The 9,071-nt window shown below is 44.5% G+C and overlaps 1 non-coding gene across 1 annotated transcript; it reads right to left on the bottom strand.

Moving 5' to 3' along the window:
- Positions 1-7,592: 7,592 nt before the first annotated feature.
- On the bottom strand, positions 7,593-7,665 carry TRNAY-GUA (transfer RNA tyrosine (anticodon GUA)). Its single transcript has one exon. It is a non-coding gene; the product is annotated as a tRNA-Tyr (tRNA).
- Between the last annotated feature and the right edge of the window lie 1,406 nt (positions 7,666-9,071).

Consider the following 9,071-nt stretch of genomic DNA (forward strand, 5'->3'; position numbering starts at 1 on the left):
TCCCGAGTCTATCTGCTCCCATCTCCTTGTCCTCTCAAACTGGGCTGGCTGCTCCCCAGCCACATGGAGCTTTCAACCTCCCCAACTGGTCTCACCACCAGCAATTCCCTTTCCCCTTAGATCAGCCAAGGAAAAGTTAGAAAGGACAAAAGTAACTTTCACCAAGAGAAAAAGAAGTTAAAGGAAAAGAAAATAATATATCAAAGCATAGACGCAGGCAGATCACATGGCCAGAATTCTATCATCACATGACATAAGACAACACACAGGGCACTCAGCTCCTAGTTCCCAGGCCCACCTGTGACCCAGCTAAGACATTAAACCAAGTTGCTCATCCTTCTAGATCATGAGAAGGTCAAGCTCTCTACTGCCAAGCTTGGTGTGATTCTTGGACACTTTCAGAACGAGCCATCCCCTCTGGCTTCAGATCTCCTTGCAGAGCACTCTGCACTGCCTTGATGACCTCTCTGAGCCTTGCCTGGTCTCTGCTTTGCTAAGCATGAAGGGCACCCTTGCCTCAGTCTGGCTGCAGATAGTCCCTGCCTTTCATGGCTCAGCAGTCCCAGCCTCCCTCCTCATCACCCTCCTGCCCTACCAGGTCTTCAACAAGATGCTTGTCACATATTCACCAAGGTATGCCAACATCAGTTCTACCTTTACATGGTCCATCTTCTTCCTAAATAAAATAAGTGACCTCATTTAATTATTCAATAAATATTTATTATGGGTTGAATTGTAACACCCCTCCACCAAAGATGTTAAAGTCCTAACCTCCAGTACCTATGAATGTGACCTTATTTGGAGGTCTTTCTTGATGATCAAGTTAAAATGAGGTCATTAAGATGGGCCCTAATCCTAACCTGGTAAGACTGGTGTCCTTATAAGAAGGGGAAATTTGGACACAGACACATACAAAGAAAAGGCAGTGTCAAAACAGGAAGAATGCCATCTACAAGCCAAGCAACTCCTGAGGCTACCAGAAGCTAGGAGAGAGGCTTGAACAGATTCTCTGTCACAGCTCACAGAAGGAACCCAACCTGCCAACACCTTGATTTCAAAATTCTAGCCTCTAGTTCTGGGGGATAATACATTCTCGCTATGTAAGCCACCCAGTTTGTGGTCTTTTTTTGTTAACCAACTATAAGCCGCATACCTCCATTCGTGTCTTCATGGGGCTCACATTCTAGAAGAGAAGAACAGACAATAAAACAAATGAGCAATGTGTATAAAATATTGAGTAATAATAAGTACAATGGAGAAAAATAAAGCTGAGAAGGAACTTGGGGGTGGCAGGGAAGGCCACTCCAAAGTGTTTTGAATAAAGAGGTGAAGGATGATGTGAAAGAGATGTCCATGAACATTGTGTTCCAAGCTGAGGAAACAGCGCATGTATTGTCTTTTGTATGCCACAGTGCCCAGCAGTGGGCCAGGCAGGATTAAGGGGTAACTGGAAAAGCTATCATGGCAAGAGGGTCATTTGGCCTTTGCATCACAGGCTTAAGAGCCTCAAATATAGATGTTGACCTCATCTCTCCATGAGACTATGCAAAGTCATGGAGACTGACTAAAAGAACTGAACGAAGACAGTTCACTAAGAATAATTTTTTTAATAAATCTGCAATTATCTTGTGAATATCATGAGTGAGTCTAAGACAAATAAGATACAACCCCTGGCCTGGAGAGATAGGGGCTAATTAGAAGAGGGGAGTATGTAAACATTTGAGGTAAAACATTTCAAAATAGTATTGTAAATGCCATGATGAGAGTATACGAGACATCTTTGGAGGGATTTTTAACATTAAATTGTTTTTTAATTATTAGGGAAACCTAAGGCAAAACTTTATATGGATGAGAGGTTTCCAGCTATAATTTGACATTAGTTACTTGGCAGGAATGGATTTAAAACATTCATTCACCTGAAAATAATATAACATTGTAAATCAACTATACTTCAATAAAATTAAAAATAAAAATAAAAAGGAGACACTGGGAGTGGACAGGAAGGAAGAGTTTGGAGTGGGTGGGTACAGTCCGTCTATTTATTCAGACCAAAGCAGAAAATAATAAGCTAAGATTCAATGGTCTTAAAAATAAAATACTAATTAATCTCTATTAGGTTTATGCCTCTCTAGCTGACAAGGTCTTGTCTAACCATGATCGTGTGGGGTTGCCATCCTAAAATATAAGTAGAGAATCCTTAGACAAAAAGTGATAGCCAAAGTCCCAAAGGCATTGCCTTCCACCACATTCTAGCTCCTTCTCCAGCATTTTCCAGCTCCTTCGTCTCGTTCTCTCATGAAAGTAGGTCTCCTCGAACTTATCCAACCTCCTTGACCTGACTGTCTGTGCTTTCTCCCCAAAGCTTGGTCCCTCCTTTTACTGACAACGTTTTCAAGCCACTCCCATCATCTGCCTTCTGTTCCTCACCACCCTCTCTACCCTTACTTACGCTACTCCTTCTTTCTGTCTCCGGTCCCTGGGAAAACTCTATACCAAACCATTTAGCTTGGTACAAAAAGTGAAAGTGTTAGTCCTTCAGTCATGTCTGACTCTTTTCAGTCCCATGGACTGTAGCCCACCAGGCTCCTCTGTCCATAGAATTCTCCAGGTAAGAATACTGGAGCAGGTAGCCATTCTCTTCTCCTAGGGATCTTCCCAACCTAGGAATTGGGAAGCCCATAAGGCAGGAGGATTCTTTACCCTATGGGCTTTTGTCCAGCGCTGGATCTTCTTGCCCTGGCTGCTGTATGTGGCATCATGGACCACCCCTTCCTCCTGAGATGTTTTTCCCTTTTGACTTTCCAGATGACTCCCTACCCTGTTCTGTCTCAGACCATTCTCATTGTCTACTTCTTTGGCTTCCTCCCTCCTCTTTCTTTGAAAATTTAACTCATGCTTATGGTTTCATCTCTCAATTTTTTATCAATAGCTCCAAAATCTATAGCTCCATTCCTTACCTGTTCAGACAAATCAACTATCTACCCGTATCTCTGTAATTTCATATTACTACTGCCTCAGATTCAGCATCTCTCAACCTGAACACAATTTCTTACCCTCTAAATTATTCCCTGTTCTGAGTTCTTAATGCTCATTCATGGTAGCATCATCCTTGTTCTCATCCTGACCTGAAACTATATAGAAACATTTGACCCTTCTCTTCTCCTAAGTTCCCCATGTACAGCTGGCTGATTCTTTCTTTAAAAATGTCTCTCTTAGACTTCCCTGGTGGTCCAGTGGTTAAGAATCTGCCTGTCAATGCAGGGGACATGGGTTCCGTCCCTGGTCTGGGAAGATTCCACATGCCATGGAGCAACTCAGTCCTTGCACCACAACTTCTGACACCTGCACTCAAGAGCCATACTCCATAACAAGAGAAGCCACTGAGAAGAGAAGCCCATGAGCCACAACTCAAGGGTAGCGCCCACTCACCGCAACTAGAGAAAGCCCGCCCACAGCCCCGAAGACCCAAGGCAACCAGAAATAAAAATAAAGAAACGCATACATAAATAAAATTTTAAAAAATTTAGCCATCAATAGAACAGATGGCTATTTATTCTCTTTGCCACTGTCCTCTCTCATCAGGGCTATACTAATAGTCATCACATACACCTCCTCCCATCTGTCATGGGATCTTCACACAGAGAACCCACTTCCTTACTACTCTGCTTGCTCTTCTTCTATAATCCTTCAGTTGTGAGCCTTAACATTGCTTCCTTAAGGGAAACTTTCTTGCCCTTTCTGACTGTATAAAATCTACACCCTATTATACGAGCTTATGGCCCCCTGTTTCCCTCCAGGATCACATTGTCAAATTTTTATATTTTTGGTATGATGGTTTGATTAATGTCTGTCTCCACCACAAGACTGTCAGCTCTAGGAGGTTGGAATGATGTCAATTTTTACTTATCATTCTATCCCTAGTCTCTAGTATGATACCTAAGACATAACAGACACTCTACAAATATTTGTTTTGAATGAGTGGCTTTTCCCATGTCACTCTTTAGAGCAGATTGTATTTTGAAAAAATGAGCCCAACAAGATGTTTGGTCCCATATACTGCTCCTCCATCAAGATGCAGACTCTACTTTCCCTCTCCTAGTAATTGGTCAAGAGTTTGCCACTGTCTTGATGAACAGAATCTACAGAGAGATGCTGCCTAACTTTTGAAGCTGCATTAGAAAAGGCATTACAGCTTTCTGCCTCTCTTGGGATGCTAATCCTTGGAATCTATGTTAAGAGAAAGCTCAGCCTCCAGGAGCAGCCATGAGTACATGTCCTGGCAGACAGACATCGCCAAGGACTCAGCCGACAGTCAGCATCAATTGCAGACATACTAGTAAACAAGCCTTCAGATGATTCCAGCCCCAGTCATCAAGTCACCACCAATTTTCAGTCTAGTAAAGCCTCAGTCATTTGGAAGCAAAGACAGATGATTCCTGCTATGCCCAGTCCAAATCTTTGACACATCTGACTCTGAGAACATAACAAATGGTTGTTTTATCCACCGTATTTGGACATAATTAATTCTACTGCAATAGTCAGCTAAACCACTCCCTTATCACAATTGCAGTGCCTCCCATTGCCTCTAGGATACACTCTGAGACCCTAGGTTTGGCCTTCAAGACCCTCAACAAGCTGCTTCCAACCTCTTTGCCTCCATTTATTGCCCTCTGGAAGAAATTTCTGCTCCTAACAAATTGGTTTACTCACCACTTCACCAACATCCTCTATTCTTTCTTTGGTCCCTTGGACCTCACTGTTGCCTGACTAGAATGGCCTCACCAAGAAGCCCAACCAAATTGTCTTCACCCCTTAGGGTTCAGCTGTTGACAATTCCTCCCCACAGCCTCTAGGAGCATGCCAGGTAAACAAGGCACTTACTCCCTTTTTGAAACTTAAATCCATTTATTCATATATTTAACAAATATCCTTCCCTGAAAACTGTAAGATTGAAAACCTCATGTTTAGTCACTAAGTTGTGCCAGCTCTTTGTGACCCCGTAAACTGCAGCATGCCAGGCTTCCCTGTCCTTTGCCATCTCCCAGAGTTTGCTCAAATTCATGTTCATTGAGTCGGTGATGCCATCCAACCATCTCGTCCTCTGTCATCCCCTTCTCCTCCTGCCCTCAATCTTTCCCAGCATCAGGGTCTTTTCCAGTAAGTGGGCTCTTCACATCAGGTGGCTAAAGTATTGGAGCTTCATCTTCAACATCAGTCCTGCCAGTGAATATTTAGAGTTTATTTTCTTTAGGGCTGACTGGTTTGATCTCCTAGCTGTCCAAGGGACTCTCAAGACTCTTCTCCAGCACCACAATTTGAAAGCATCAATTCTTGGAGTTCAGCCTTCTTTATTATCCCCATTTTATAGATGAGGGAATTGAGAACTGGAAAAGTTGAATAAATTACCTATAGTCATACACCTAGTATTTGGAGTGACTGGGATTCAAACCTGGATCCTGTAAAGCAGATCTTAATCACTACTTCACTTGGTAATAAAATATGTATTGTCTTATATTATGTTTTCATATTTCATGTTTTCCTTTTATAAATCAATTCTTCATGAAAAAGTAACACATGCAGTTGTTGTTGTTGTTTGGTCACTAAGTTAAGTCTGACTCTTTGCAACCACATGGACTGCAGCTCATCAGGCTCCTTTGTCCGTGGGATTTCTAAGGCAAGAAGACTGGAGTAAGTTGCCATTTCCTTCTCCAGGGGATCTTCCCAACTCAGGGATTGAACCCATGTCTCCTGCTTCGGCAGGTGGATTCTTTACCGGTAAGATACCTGGGAAGCCCAATACATGCAGATGATAATGAAAGTGAAAGCTGGAAGTGTTAGTCTCTCAGTCATGTCAGACTCTTTGCAACCCCATGGACTGTAGCTCACCAGGCTCCTCTGTCCATGGAATTCTCCAGGGAGAATACTGGAGTGGATTGCCATTCCCTTCTCCAGAAAATCTTCCCAACCCATGGTAGAACCTGGGTCTCTTGCTTTTCAGGCAGATTCTTTACTGTCTGAACCAGCAGGGAAGCAGATGATAAAAAATATATATATATCAAATAGCTCAGAAAGATATGCAATATAAGAGTATATCTCTCTTCAAATTCAGGCTCTATCCCCTTTTCCTAAAAGCAACCACTGCTGCCTGTTCTTTTGTATATTTCCAGAAATGTATGTGTGCATACAAGCAGCCCTTTATTATACAAAGAGAGTTAACTATTTGCATCTTTTTCTTTGCAATGTCTCTTGGCAAGTGTTCCAAGTCAACATATATAGAGTTCTTTATTTTCTTTTTCCTGGCTTCATAACACCCCATGGCAAGACCATACCATGACTTATTCAACAAGTTCCCTATTAATGATTTCATAGTAGACAGAAGCTATTGAGAGAAGGAGAGAGAGAAAGAGAGTTTGCACGGAAAACTACAGTAAAATGAGAAGGGGCAGGGAAGAAAAGCAGTACTAAAGGAGGAAATGCCTGATTCCCAGGTATATTGCAAAGAGAAAGAAAGCCTGGCTGGAGAATAGAAGTGAAAACAGAGGAGGTTCTGAATACATTGTGTGAATGTGGGTTCAAGAAGAAGCAGAGGGGGAGTCACCCCTGCAGGCTTAGTGGGATGAGAATTTGCCCTCTAACATCTTCTTTCCTGATGATTTCACCACGGTTTCTTATGGTCTCCCGTTTTCTGCCAACCCATCATTTAAAAAAAATACCCCACCCAAAAGAAAACAAACATGTTACTATTTATTCATGCAGGAGGCCCACTGGACACAATAGACAGCAGCACCAGCCCTAATTAAATGAAATGGGGCAGGTGTAATTCAAACCACCTCGGGGAAAGTATAATCTGCCACTAAAAAATATTCCCACCGTTCAGCCCACAGGGAAATCAGACCAGCCTCCTGCCCAGGTTCCCAAGCAGAGAGGCTGGACTCAGGGCAGCAAGACAAGAGGAGGTCAATTTCTCGCCAGCAGTCTCCTCCCTCCCCTCCAAGCTCGGTGCACCCCCACCCCCACCCCTCAGAGCTTGTTAACTGACAGAGTGGAGCTGCTCCCTTTGTGGACTGGATTGTTTCGCTAATTCACCCATGGAAAATGGTTTGGTTCAGATTCCAGGCTGAGGCAACAAGATACCCACTGTAAATCCAAGCTTGGGAATTGTATCTCTTTCGCAGCTTCCAGACATAAACTGCAACCCTCCTCCTCCCCAGGCAGCTTCCGTCTCAGCCTGGAAGGGGCTTCAGAGAGTCTCCAAGTTGGACCTTCCAGTTAGAGCAGATCCAGACCTAAAAGATGGGGCGACATGCTGAAAAAACTTTCAACTAGCCTCTTAATTTAGACATGGACCCTAAGAGTCAGAAGTGAGCTTGACCTAAGGATGCTCCCTGGGTACCAATGAAGATCATGTTGCCAAATGGGAATCTGACTGCATTCTCCACATTCCCCTTACCAGCTGCAGATGGGCTCTAGAATTAGATCTGTGCTGATTCAAACTCCAGCTGTACAACATTGCAGGCAGATTCTTTACCATCTGAGCCACCAGGGAAGCCCAAGAATACTCGAGTGCGTAGCCTATCCCGTCTCCAGCAAATCTTCCTGACCCAGGAATTGAACTGGGGTCTCCTGCTTTACAGGCAGATTCTTTACCAACTGAGCTATCAGGGAAGCCCCATTAACTATGCAGGTTTGGGTAAATTGTTTGATCTCTTCCTGCCTTCATCTTCTAGTCTATAAAATGGGAGAGTAATCCCTCCCCTCTCTCCCTCATAGAATTACTGAAAAATTAAATAGGAAACCCATTTCATAAAGTTCTTGGCAATAGTAGGGATTCCATAAGTGTGAACTTGATCCCCCTCCCCCAGAAGAAGAGTCCTTACCCACCCACTTCGGCCTCACTCCAGTTCTTCCTTCCAGGGTCCAGTGTAGAAGTGGGTGATTTCATGCAGAGGGTGATTGATGGGCACTAGACAGGCTCCCCACCTGTCCAAGACTGTCTCCACCACTCTCATGCCAGCTGTCTGAAACACCACTCACGAGTCATTCTCAAAGGCCGGGAGGGCTTCAGGATCTGTTAGTTGCTATGGCTGAGAGTCTTGGCCACTCTCATTTACAGAAGGGGGTAATTGTGAAGATAACCTGACAATGCATCTCTGCCTTGCCTTGGGGTTTCAAATGCACTTGGAACTCACGGTCCACCTCCAAGAGCAAAGTCACACGTGACTCTGATTCCATCCTGGCCTGGCCAGAGCAGAGCCAAGACCTGACCCTTCGATGGCTAGAAATGGTTCTTTCCCCAGTCCTCACCCCCACCCTGTCGCTGTCCAGGTGGAGCCAGTCCCATTCCCTTGACCTTGCCGCTGAGCTCCAGTTTCCAGCCATTTCATCACCTCTGAACCCTCTCCAGGTTCCCCGTGTCCCTCTCAGGCTGCCCGTCAGTCAACACTCATTACTGAGCCCCAGCTCTGTTCAGATGACTGTACTCGGAACTGGACAAGGGGCGGGAGCCAGAGTCTGGCCAGGGTGGACAGAGTATCCTGGGGAGATGACCTCATGGGCCCTTCCTCCACCAAGTATTTTTAGACACCGCTTCCCTCCCTCTCCCACTCAGCTTCTCTGGCCTTCCAGAGCAACCCAGATCTCCCCCAAATTCCCCTGAGTGCTACACCTCTTATCATTTTCAAAATCTTATGGGGTAGAAACAGTAAATATTCTTCCACAGACTCAACTCCTACTTTGAGGGGACTGACTCCTTTTCATTCCTAGCCCACTTCTTTTCAAAAAATAAGGACTGACTCTTGTTCTAAAATATCATGGAGCTCGGAGCATCTTTTCTCAAGGCAGGCGATCCCACCCACCTCCACAGCCTGGCCCCTCTTTATGCGGCTGTGTTGTGGTTTCCTTTGTTGCTAACCTAGTTTCGAGTCACACAGCCTAAGATCCTGGGAGCCGCTCTCCTCTCTGGTGTATGGAGAGACCCAGATCTTTTCGGAAAATTCCATGCAAGCAGCATCAAGAAATCCCAGGCTCTGATTAGCAGCAGCACATATGGATGAGAACTTGAGTCTGGGACC

Source organism: Bos mutus, chromosome 2, assembly GCF_027580195.1.
Source record: "Bos mutus isolate GX-2022 chromosome 2, NWIPB_WYAK_1.1, whole genome shotgun sequence".
NCBI lineage: Eukaryota > Metazoa > Chordata > Mammalia > Artiodactyla > Bovidae > Bos > Bos mutus.